This window comes from Hylobates moloch, unplaced genomic scaffold (genome assembly GCF_009828535.3).
Source record: "Hylobates moloch isolate HMO894 unplaced genomic scaffold, HMol_V3 SCAFFOLD_9, whole genome shotgun sequence".
NCBI classification, from domain to species: domain Eukaryota; kingdom Metazoa; phylum Chordata; class Mammalia; order Primates; family Hylobatidae; genus Hylobates; species Hylobates moloch.
The window spans coordinates 97,500,366-97,513,601 of record NW_026652284.1 but is presented as its reverse complement, the minus strand read 5'-3'; the positions used below and the strand labels follow the sequence as shown (position 1 = coordinate 97,513,601).

Here is a 13,236-nt window from a genome sequence, read left to right as displayed (position 1 = left end):
TGCACGTTTAAGCAGTTTTGCACAACTTGGACTTAAACTTAGGAGAAAAATCTCAGACTGGGTTTGAGAGAGCCTGTCTTTCTTCCCAGCTGTCGGAAGGGGGAGCTCACGCTTCATGCACAGCTGGGGCTTGTCTGCTTGCTGGAGACACAGACCAGATGAAGAAGGCTGAGGTGCCTCAAGAGAGAAGAGGAGATGCAGATTTGGGCGTGGGAGGGAGATTAAACAAAATTAAACAAAAACATATATTTCTTTCAAATGTCATCACTTTGGCCAACTGTCTTTTGAAAGATAGAAAATGTGTGCTGTCTAGAGTAAGTTCATAACTCTGCAACATGCGTTCCTTTCTATCATTTGTTTTCCACAAGAGAAAGCCTTTTTTTCCGGGGAAAGTGCGGTTTTTTTGCTGGAGTTACACGATTTTCTGAACTGTATGTTTGAGAAACTAGTATCTTTGTGACATTTACCAGTGATGTTCTAAGTATTGGCCTGGTAACTTTAACTGCATGTGCTAAAGAGGGTGCCAGACAGCTAAGAAAGCAGCATCAGCATTGGCTTTGATGAAGACGGAGGCTTTGATGAAGACGGAGGCTTTGCCTGTGAGCAGTTTCAGGAGAGAGGGGTCAGCCAGAGGCCTTCATCAGGCCCTGCCATGGGAAACGGAGCACAGCGTGTTACTATTGATGTTACTGGAACAGTAGTCATGCATGTGCACATATGTTCACATGTGCATCTCTGTGCACACGTATGAGAATGTGTACGTGTGTGCGTACTGAGTGTGTGTGCTCTGAATCAGTGATTGAGGTCAGCTACAAATCCATAGCAGAAATTCTGCCAATCGCTTCAGCCCTATAAGAAAAAACAAATAAGTAAAAACATCACAAGCATGGAGATATTTTTTAAGAGAAAAAGCGTCATTATTTTTTCATCATTTTTGATACAGTAAAACAAAAAGAATGAAAGCTTTTTAAAAATGGCTTGCAGTATTATTATTTTTTAAGTAGTGATAGTTTCTGTTGCCATGCATTAAAGGATCTATGCCTAAATATTGACTAAAGTTTAGGATGAAATTCTTCTAATTCAGGTATTTTATTTTACTTACGTCTGTAGCTTCCTTTAAAAGCAGAGTTTGCTGACTTAATATATCTTTGGCCACACACACACACCGCGCACACACAGACACACACACACACACAAAAGGATGGTGGTAGAAGGGGATGTGAGGGAACGATCCTTGTGTTTTTACCAAGGTTTTCGCCTACTGTGTGTCCGTGCTCCCTGGGGCTCTGCCTGGTGCAGTACGGTAACAGTTGGAGAGTAGTGCCATCTTGTGGCCACACTGGAAATTAAGTCTAGAAATTAACAGGTAGTGGACAAAATGGTCAATATTTGAAGTGCCTGGTCTGGGATTTCCAAGTAGTTGGGCAGAATCAATTGAGTTAGAATCCCCAAGGCTCTTTTATGCAGGGCTGGGGCAGGGGGATCAGATCCCTCTCACTAATACCTGAGGCTAGCTTTTCACTTATGCAGATTAGTTTAAGTTTTTTGTTTGTTTGTTTAAAGACAGGGTCTCGCTTTGTTGCCCAGTCAAGAGTGCAGTGGCATGATCATAGCTCACTGTAGCCTCCAACTCCTGGCCTCAAGTTATCCTCCCACTTCAGCCTCCTAAGTAGCTGGGGCTACAGGTGAGTGCCACTATGCACAGCGAAGTTTTTAATTTTTTATAGAGATACGGTCTCACTATGTTGTCCAGGCTTTTCTTGAACTCCTGGCCTCTACTAGTCACCTTACCTTGTCATTAGGCTTTTAAAAGTCACCTTCCTTCCACTTAGTGTGAATGAGCTTAAAATCCAGTCCTGGCAGACTTTCTGATAAAAGGAGGAGATTCCTGGGAAATAGGGGAAGAAGAATCAACATATTTGAACTGGGATAGAGGCATGAAAGTAGACCAGGAAAACAGAGCACCTCATTTTTGCCTGGTTAATTTTCTAGAAATGAACCTAACAAGAAATCTTTGAAATGCTACATTCTCAGATGCTGTAGGAGGAGCTGTTGCTTCATGGTCAAATTTACTTGGCCTATTTATGAATTTTCTTCTTTTTTAAAATCAGAAAACAGAATCGTCGAACTTCTCTTTGTGAGATGCCCTGCAACTGAAAGATTTGTAAACCAATAATGTAGTTGTTCTTAATAGGTTGTATTTTCCAGATCTGTTTATCTAGTTCAAAAATATTTGTCATCACAATGTACAGTAGCTTTTTGGGATGAGTTCCTGTCTCATGGAAGCAAGTAATATTTAGACATCTTTGGAGAGAACACTTTTTTGTGGAAGAGGTTAATAACATATTTTTCTGGTTTGTTCTATATTTCTAGTGAATGGTCTTGAAGCTATGTGTCTTATTTTTGAACAGTAAACAATATTTTTTAAATAATTGCAAGCAACATGAGATAAGTCAGAGCCTTTAGCTTCATTTGACGTATGTTCATATGGAAAATGGATGCTCATATGTCATCTTGGAGCAAGTGGTAGAGTGTCTAGGGTCACTCAGAATCAGATGAAATACATTCAGATCTCAGCTTAGCTACTTACCAGCTACATAAATATGGACAAATTGTAAAATAATATGAATCATGGTTTGTAAAAATGGAGCAATATTACCAACCACAGAGGGCTTTTTGATAGTCTGGAGATAACATGGGTAAAACATTTAGCACCTCTTTATTATAAGAAGGAAACAGACAAATTCCTGGATCCAGATTCCAAACAAATATTGATCACCATTCTGGTTCCTAACGCAACTTCAGTCCAGTCTGACCTTAGAGGAACCTCAGGTATTTTAAATTCCTTGTGGAAATCATCACAGAAGACAAATGACATTCGCAGTTTGGCTAAGTTACAGAGAATACCTTTGCTTTAACTACAGAGGGTAGGAATTTGAACCAATAAAATATCTCTACTACAAGGATATAGCAATGCCTGAGAAACAAGGGCAGCAGGAGTAAAATTTAATGGTGACTTTTCCCCTGGATTCCTTAAAGAGCAGATGTTTATTTTGTTAAAATTGGCTTGAGTGTCCTATAATTTTGACTTGAAAACAAATCTCTAATCACGATCGAGTGTTTGTTTCTTCATTTTCCAAACTACCACTTTTCCCGTCCCCAGCTCTACTTCAATATATTCCCAGAAACTTTTTAAGAAGTTAAACCCCAGATGAGCATGCATGTTGGAGAGATGCTTACAAGCAACCTATAAGCTGCTCCAATAATCTTAGCAGCAGCCGAGGCAGCTGCTGTCAGCCCGATGTGGTCTCAGTGTTTCAATAACCACACAAAATAGATCCACACACAATAGATCCACACACGTTCAGCTAGTTTTATTTTCACTTCCCGTTGAAACTGGAATGGTATTGAGCATCTGACAAATGGAAAGGGATTAAACTGACAGTGGGCTGATGTTAATTTCAAGCTTCAGAAATGACATTGTAACCAGTAAAAATTTCTTTAATCTGTTAAAGATGGGAAATGCTTGCCTATTTCTGATAAAAAGAACAAAGTTATAATTGGTGTTACAATTTATGGAATCTGGGATGTGTGTGTGTGTGTGCCTGTGCACCGATGTGAGCCTGTGTATATGCTGTGGGTAAGAATGGCAGGTGTGGATTAAATAGCTTTCAAAAATCTCTTGCAAGCTTTTTTATGATGTCAGGGGGCAGAATATTAATATTTTCTCTGCTTCATGGATGGGGAAACTTAAGCTCAGAGAGTTTAAGGACTTGTCTCTATTCTTACAGATATTAGAAACAAGATGTGAAGAAATTAAGAGATGTCCAAGTTCGAAGAAGCCAGCTGTTAGTTCAGGCAAAGTCTTATCTAGAGTGCATCGTCATCGTATGCTCTGGGTTCTGAATTAAACCTGAAATGCAGGTAGGTATCCAATAATTATTTGCTGAATGTATAAAGGGAAAACTTATGACTGTCTAGACAGAGTTCACCTTTCCCAGGATAATGACTTAACTTTATAGCTCTAACCTTACTAGCTTTTCTATTCACTCACAGGGTCTTAGTGACCTTCCATCAGTCTTGATCTCTGTGAACATTTGGCATTGTTAGGTAATGTTTGCTTCCTTTTAAAACTCTCCCACTAGAGAACCTTTGTACTAACACTCATACTTCTTCCTCTCTGTTTCTTTTCTTTATTTTTTCAGTATTTTATTTCCTTCTATTTCCTAAATGTGTGTATTTTCTAAAAATTTGAACCCAGCCAATTTCCCCTTTCTCTCTTGAGGAGAAATTTCATGGTCATTCTGGAGGCTAAGTGAAAAATGGGTCTTGTGGTCATATAACTAGGAAAGTACTCTATATGACCTCTTCGTTGTAAAAACGCATCATATCCAGCAGCAAATCAAAGGCTGATGCGGATCAGCTTTTCTTCGTAAGACTAGCGTTTTCTAAATTTATTAACCTATAAGACTGTGTTAGTTAAGGCAATACCATCTTATATTACAAAGAACCCCAAGTGTCAGTCACTTAACACAATAAAAATTCTTTCTCATGCAGCAACCTGATGAGGTCCCCCCCCAGTCTGGGAGATCTTATGATCTGCTTTCCTTCATGTGGTGACTCACAGACCCAGGCTCTTTCGGTCTTATTGCCCTGCCCTTTTGTAGGTCCTTGGTCTCTCCCTTCATTGGGCAAATGATGAAAAAAAAAAAGAGTGGAGGACAATGAGGAGTTTTTTAGAAAGCATATGGAAAGCACTTATCATGACTGCCCACATTCCATGGGTTATTTGGCCACACCTAACTGTAAGGAAGGTTTGGAAATGCAGTCTAACTTAGGAGGAAACGAAAATTGGCTTGAATGAACATAGCAATCACTGACTTTTATTGCCACATTCTTTCTCCAAGAAACAGAACTGATTTACTTTCTACCAAGGTAAACACTTTGGGTCCCATCCATTCAATGCACTCCATGACCAGGATCTATAGGTGATGTACAGTCCTTCTGCTATGTACAGATGTGGTTCCTTTTGGCACAGCAACCTGTAAAACTAGAGATAAGTTACTCTACATGCTTCTGCTCCAAAACACTTAAATATAAAATAATGAAGATTGTATAGGATAGCTACAATTTAAAATTCCCTGGTGCTCCTGGCTCCACCCTTTACAAATTTCTTCTTTATTCATACTTGAAGCTGGTGTCCCCGCCCATGCTAGTTTGGATCTACCATGACAGTTTTAAAGCCTAGCAAATAATCACAAGATTATTAGACTTGACTTGGGATTCTTCTGCAATAAAAGATTCTCCAAAACTTGGCAGTTTCTAATCTAAATATTTCCATTTACTTTTATATATCAATAATCACAGTCAAATCTTTTTTTTCTAGATACAATTGTTAGTCCTGCCTTATTTCTCCTTTATCCCAATGCCTTTCTCTCTTTCCCATGCTTTCTTATTTTCTCTCATCTTAATGGAAACTGCTTGTTAGCTACCCAAAACATGAGATTTGGTGAGGGAGTAACTCTTTTAACTGGTCTTTGTCTCAGAAGGAGTTATTAGCTGAGAATCATATTGAGCTTTTTATGCTTAAGACCTTTTTCAATTTGGAATCTTACTATCGGGAATCCAGAAACAGCCTTTCCAACTCTATAAAACACTTGATCTCTGTATTTTCACTATCCCCTATAAATCTACTTTAAAATAGCTGATTATTTTTAATTAATAATTTGTTTACTTTGCATACCATGAAATTCATCCTTTTGAAGTGTACATTTCAGTGGTTTTTAGTATATTCACAGAGCTTTACAATGTACCACCCTATGACTATCTAATTCTGCAATATTTTACTTACCTCCAAATGAAACCTGATGTCCATTGGCTGTTAATCCTCAATCCTTCCCCTCCTACCACTCTCTAGAAATTACTAATCTACTTTCTGTCTTTAGGGATTTGCCTATTTTGAACATTTCACATAAGTGGAATCATATAATATCTGGCCTTCTGTGTCTGGCTTCTTCCACTTAGCATAACATTTTCAAGGTTCATCTGTGTTGGAGCGTTTATCAATATACAAGTTTTGCACTTCTTTTGTTACATTTACTCTTAAGCATTTTATCCTTTTTACATATATTAGAAATATAATTGTTTTTTCTTTATTCATTCTACCAATCTCTGCTTTTGGATTAGTGTATTTAATCAACTTACACTTAATGTATTACTGAAGTGATATGATTTATGTCTGTCATTTTGCTATTTGTGTTTTATATGTCCTATTTTTTCCCTCTATTATTCCATTACTAACTTGTGTTAAATAAATAGTTTTCTTTTAATTTCACTGTTGTGTATTATTTAACTTAATTCCATTGTTGCAGCATTTAATGCCAATGTTATTTCTTTTATTATTTAACTTAATTCCATTGTTGCAGCATTTAATGCCAATGTTATTTCTTTTATTATGTATTTTGGGTTATTTTCTTAGTGGTTTCCTTGCGGATTACAATTAATAACTTAATTTATAACAATCTAATTTGGATTAATACCATCCTGATTTCAACAGGATGCAAAATCTTTCCTGCATTATAGCCCTGTCCCCACTTCTGCCTTTGTGTTGTTACTCACAAAAACTACATTTTTATATATCGTGTAAGTACTGCTTTTATGTAGTTGTCTTTTAATTCAAACAAAAGAAAGAGTTAAAAACAAAAAAAATACACTATACTGTTTTTACATTTACCTATATAGTTACCTTTTTTGCCAGCTTGCAGATGGAAGACTGTGGGGCTTCTCAGTCTCCATAATCATGTGAATCAATTCCTGTAATAAATCTCTCTCTCTCTCTCTCTCTCTCTATATATATATATATATGATATATACATATAAAACCTTATGTTTTATGTTTTTCTAGAGAATTCTGATTAGTACATTAGATAATATTCTATTACATAGATATGTTACAATTTGATTATCCATTCAAATGAATGGGATTCCCCCCTTTTTTCTATTACAAATAAAGCTGCTATGAACATTTTGTTTTCTTAATGACTGAAATTATCATTTTTTCTTTCTTAGTTTGTTAATATGGTGAAATACATTGAATTGTTTTTCAAATGTTGAACCAAACTTACATTAGTATATCTTTTTACTTCCTTTCAACCTATTTGTGTCATTTTATTTACAGTAGGACTTGTAGGTAGCATATTTTTGGATCTTGACTTTTTATTCAATCTGACCATCTCTGCCCTATAATTGGCAGATTTAAATGATTTACATTTAATGTGATTGTTGGTTAAATTTATAACATTTTGCTATTAGTTTCATATTTTTCTAATCTGTTTTTGATCCATTATTCCTCTTTTTACCTTCTGTTAGAATAATTGAGTATTTTTTATGATCTTATCTTCTCCTTTCTTGGCTTACTATGTGAACAGTTTTGTTCTTATAATGGTTGCTTTAGGGCTTTTTCAATACAACTTGTCTGTGTTCCAGTAATATTATACAACTTTCTATATAGTAAAAGAAACTTAAAACAGTTTATTTCAATTTTCCCTTTTTAAATAGACCTTTGTGCTGTATTTGATATGCATTTTACTTCTACACGTTCTATAGCTCATGATTTTTTTTTCTACTTTTATTTTAGGTCCGGGGGTAAATTGTGTGTCACTGAGACTTCGTGTGCAAATGACCCCATCACCAAGGTAGTGATCATAGTACCTAGTATGAAGCTTTCTGGCCCATGTCCCTTTCTCACCCTCTCCTTTCAAGCAGTCTCCAGTTCTATTGTTCTCATCTTTGCATCCCTGTGTATTCAATATGTAATGCCCTGGCTGGGCGCCGTGGCTCACGCCCGTAATCCCAGCACTGTGGGAGGCTGAGGCGGGTGGATCACTTGAGGTTAGGAGTTCAAGATCAGCCTGGGCAACATGGAGAAACCCTGCCTCTACTAAAAATACAAAAATTAGCTGGGTGTGGTGGCACGTGCCTATAATCCCAGCAACTCAGGAAGCTGAGGCAGGAGAATAGCTTGAATCCGGGAGGCAGAGGTTGCAGTGAGCTGAGATCATGCCACTGCACTCCAGCCTGGGCAACAGAGCAAGACTATGTTTATATATATATATATATATATATATATATGTGTGTGTGTGTGTGTTTTGTTTCAAGATATCTGTTTCAAAAAAAACATATATATATATATAGTGCCCAGTTATAAGTGAGAACATGCAGTATCTGGTTTTCTGGTCCCACATTAGTGCACTTAGGATAATGGCCTCCAGCTACATCCATGTTGTTGTAAAGGACATGAGTTCGTTCTTTGTTTAATAGCTGTATAGTATTTCGTGGTGTATATGTACCATATTTTATTTATTATTATTATTTATTATACTTTAAGTTTTAGGGTACACGTGCACAATGTGCAGGTTTGTTACATATGTATCCATGTGCCATGTTGGTGTGCTGCACCCATTAACTCGTCATTTAGCATTAGGTATATCTCCTAATGCTGTCCCTCCCCACTCCCCCGACCCCACAACAGTCCCCGGAGTGTGATGTTCCCCTTCCTGTGTCCATGTGTTCTCATTGTTCAATTCCCACCTATGAGTGAGAACATGCGGTGTTTGCTTTTTTGTCCTTGCGACAGTTTGCTGAGAATGATGGTTTCCAGTTTCATCCATGTCCCTACAAAGGACATGAACTCATCATTTTTTATGGCTTCATAGTATTCCATGGTGTGTATGTGCCACATTTTCTTAATCCAGTCTATCGTTGTTGGACATTTAGGTTGGTTCCCAGTCTTTGCTATTGTGAATAGTGCTGCTGTAAACATACGTGTGCATGTGTCTTTATAGCAGCATGATTTATAATCCTTTAGGTATATACCCAGTAATGGGATGGCTGGGTCAAATGGTATTTCTAGTTCTAGATTCCTGAGGAATTGCCACACTGACCTCCACAATGGTTGAACTAGTTTACAGTGCCACCAACAGTGTAAAAGTGTTCCTATTTCTCCACATCCTCTCCAGCACCTGTTGTTTCCTGACTTTTTAATGATGGCCATTCTAACTGGTGTGAGATGGTATCTCATTGTGGCTTTGATTTGCATTTCTCTGATAGCCAGTGATGATGAGCATTTTTTCATGTGTTTTTTGGCTGCATAAATGTCTTCTTTTGAGAAGTGTCTGTTCATGTCCTTTGCCCACTTTTTGATGGGGTTGTTTGTTTTTTTCTTGTAAATTTGTTTGAGTTCATTGTAGATTCTGGATATTAGCCCTTTGTCAGATGAGTAGGTTGCGAAAATTTTCTCCCATTTTGTAGGTTGCCTGTTCACTCTGATGGTAGTTTCTTTTGCTGTGCAGAAGCTCTTTAGTTTAATTAGATCCCATTTGTCAATTTTGGCTTTTGTTGCCATTGCTTTTGGTGTTTTAGACATGAAGTCCTTGCCCATGCCTATGTCCCAAATGGTATTGCCTAGGTTTTCTTCTAGGGTTTTTATGGTTTTAGGTCTAACATGTAAGTCTTAATCCATCTTGAATTAATTTTTGAATAAGGTGTAAGGAAGGGATCCAGTTTCAGCTTTCTACATATGGCTAGCCAGTTTTCCCAGCACCATTTATTAAATAGGGAATCCTTTTCCCATTGCTTGTTTTTGTCAGGTTTGTCAAAGATCAGATAGTTGTAGATATGCGGCATTATTCCTGAGGGCTCTGTTCTGTTCCATTGATCTATGTCTCTGTTGATATGTACCACATTTTCTTTATCCAGTCTACCATTGGGCATCTTGGTTGATTCTATGTCTTTGCTATTATGAACAGTGCTGTTTTCAACACATAAATTCAAGTGTCTTTTTAGTAGAATGATTTATTTCTCTTTGTAACCCACAATTATTTTTATTTAAGTAGTAAGTTACAAAATTAAAAATAATATTTTATCTTTACCTATGTTTTTAATATATACTAGTTTTCTTCATCTTTGTGTAAATCCAGATTTTCATCTGATATCACTTTTCTTCCCTTTAAGGGACTTCCTTCAACATTTCATATATTTGAGGTTTATTGATAATAAACCCTTTCTGCTTTCATATGTCTTACAAAGTCTTTATTTCACCATTAGTTTTGAAAGATATTTTCACTGGTGATATGGTTTGTCTGTGTCCCCACCCAAATCTCATCTTGAATTGTAACTCCCACAATACTCACATGTCATGGTAGGAACCCATCTAATGGGTTTTAAAAATGGAAGTTTCCCTGTACAAGCTCTTTGTCTGCTGCCATCCATGTAAGACATGACTTGCTCCTCCTTGCCTTCCACCACGATTGTGAGGTCTTCCCAGCCACATGGAACTTAAGTCCATCAAACTTCTTTCTTTTGTAAACTGCCCAGTCTTGGGTATGTCTTTATCAGCAGCGTGAAAATGGACTAGTACAACTGGAAATAGAGCTCTAAGTCAAAACTTTTGGAGGTCTGTAAAAATATTGCCTCACTACTGTCAGTTTTACATTTTTTCCAACAAGAAGTCTATAGTTATTTTTTTCTGTTTTTTGTTCATTTGTTTTTCTGTTTCAAATGTGTGTATTCTCTCTGTCTTTAAGGCTCCCATTGATGATTGGTTTTAATCATTTTCTTAAGATGTAGCTTGGAGTAGTTTTATTGTGCTCAGAGTGTACTGGGCTTCCTATATCTCTGGGTTTATAGTTTTCATCCAATTTAGAAGAAAAATTGGCATTTCTTCCAATACTTTTTTCAGTAATCATTCCCATGTCAGAGATTTCAATTACATACATATTAGGCATCTTAAAGCTGTCCACAGTTCAGATTGCTTTACTATATTTTTAAAGTCATTTTTGTCTATTTAATTTTGAGCAGTTTCTTTTTTCTTTTATTTTAGGTTTAAGAGTACAAGTGAAGGTTTGTTACAGAGGTAAACACATGTCATGGATGTTTTTTGCACATACTGTTTCATCACCCATGTAGTAAGACCAGTATATACTAGTAGCCCATTACCCATGTAGTAAGCCCAGTTATCTTCCTGCTCTTCTCCCTCCTTCTACCCTCCCCACTCAAGTAGACCCCAGTGTCTGTTGTTTCCTTCTTTGTGTCCATGTGTTCTTATCATTTAGGTCCAACTTATAAGTGAAAACATGTGATATTTGGTTTTCCGTTCCTGAGTTAGTTTGCTATGGACAACAGCCTCCAGCTCCACCCATGTTCCTGCAAAAGACATGATCTCATTCTTTTTTATGGCTGCATAGTATCCCACGGTGTGTATAACAACCACATTTTCTTTATCCAGTCTGTCATTGATGAGCTTTTAGGTTGATCCCATGTCTTTGCTATTGTGAGTAGTGCTGCAGTGAACATTCACATGCAGTTTTAACTGTGCATTTATTAACATTTTTCCTGCATTGTTTATCTGCTATTAATCTCATTCTTCATTTCAGACATTTTATTTTTCATCTCTAGAAGTTTACATTGGGCCTTTTTATGTCTCTGTTTAATATCCCCATATTTATTCTACCTTTCTGATTATCTGCAATATAGTTATAGATAATTCAATGTTGTCTGCTGTTTTTAGCATGTTTCGAGAATCTATTTTAATAATTAATTTTTCTTCTCGTGACGGATCATATTTTCCTGCTTCTTTGCCTGCTTGGTAATTTTTATTGGCTGCCTGACATTGTACATGTTACCTTGTTTGCTAGTTTTGTGTACCTTTAAATATTCTTGATCTTTGTTCTGGGGCACAATTAAGTTACTTGGAAATTGACTGATCCTTTCAAGGCTTGATTTTAAGGTGGGATCAGAAGACTTTAGTCAAAGGCTAATTCTGCCCCAGTGCTCAGGCGATACTTAGAGTACTTTATCTGATGCTCCCTTGTATTACAATGTTCATTCAACTTTAGCAGGTAGGACCATAAACTCTTCCAGGCTCTGTGGGAATCCCAGGGGTTGTTCCTTTGAATCCTTCCTGTTGATTCCTTTTCTAGTCCTAGTTAGTTTCCTCACATATATGCACTGAGTAGTATTCAATTGAAGTCTCCAAAGGAACTCTCTGCAAATCCCCAGAGCGCTCTATCTGTGCAGGCCTCTCTTATCTGTGAAGCAATTTCATGCCTGGTTGTTGTCTCTATAAGTTAAAGCCACCTTAGAATGTACAAGTTCTCAACTTTCTCTGGTCACCTCAGGGAAACTGCCAGGCACTGTTTGGATTTCCCTTTCCTGCAAAACAACGTAAAAACTCTCTCCAGCTAGTAAACTGGAAAACATAAGACTCCTCTCATCTGTTTCTGTTGTCTCATTCTCTTGCATAGCCTCTTTCCAAATGCCTGAAAACCATTATTTCATATATTTTGCTTGTTTGCTTAGTTTTTTTAGGTAACAAGGTAAATCCTTTCCCTCATACTCGATCATGGCCTAAAATAAAAGTTATGAAGTACTTCATGGATACTAATATTCTAAGGCACATAATATATTGAAAATATCTCTCTAAGTCTGTCCCATAGGAAGGTAGTGCATCTGAGAATCCTATCTTGTACCTAACACACACTTGCAAATTGAGGTAAATATTTGGGAGCCAGCTTATTCATTTGAATGTCTACTCTGTCTGAGAGGTTCAATTCCATTTGAACTCTCAATATATACTGTAATGGCTCATGTTTTTGTTCACATTTTGCAGCATGAAATCACCCTTGCTCAGCTTGAATTGGGCTGATTGCCAACCCATTGCTTGGACCACTGCCTGGTTTGATTTGGCTGTAAATATAACTAATATAATGGTTTCACACATGGTTATTTCGGCCATCGTAATATAAGCAGTTACAATCTGCTGCTGGCTAAGTATTTCGATTGCCACTCTATTCACCATAAAATGTCAGTGTGGTTGTGATTTATAGCGATGACCTTAGTAGGCATAATTGAATTTTTCTGGCATTGTGGAGCTGGAGCACATCTGCAAATCACAGCTGGCAATGTCTCTGGTTAATCTAGGCATAAATACAGCTGGGCCAGTGAATAAGCATTCAAAAGAAAAAAAAAATTCAAAACAAACAAAACATAACTAGAACCAAGAGCTGATATAGAAATTCCAGTTTATTAACTCATTTATTTACTCAACATCTTGAGTTAAGTAGTAGAATATGTGAGAAATCCAACGTAACACATATGCAAAATAGCATTTAGCCTATTATCTCTTGCATTCCATAAAAACAGACACATAAAATTGCAAAGGAAAATAGCTTTGAAATG

At 37.0% G+C, this 13,236-nt stretch overlaps 1 long non-coding RNA gene across 1 annotated transcript in view; it reads left to right on the top strand.

Moving 5' to 3' along the window:
- The window catches only part of LOC131384261 (uncharacterized), a 94,560-nt gene that overhangs the window by 65,081 nt on the left and 16,243 nt on the right, over positions 1–13,236 (top strand). Inside the window, exons 3-4 of the long non-coding RNA XR_009214932.1 lie at positions 3,792–3,924; positions 7,637–7,694. This is a non-coding gene — a long non-coding RNA (uncharacterized LOC131384261). The remainder of the gene's footprint in view (positions 1–3,791; positions 3,925–7,636; positions 7,695–13,236) is intronic.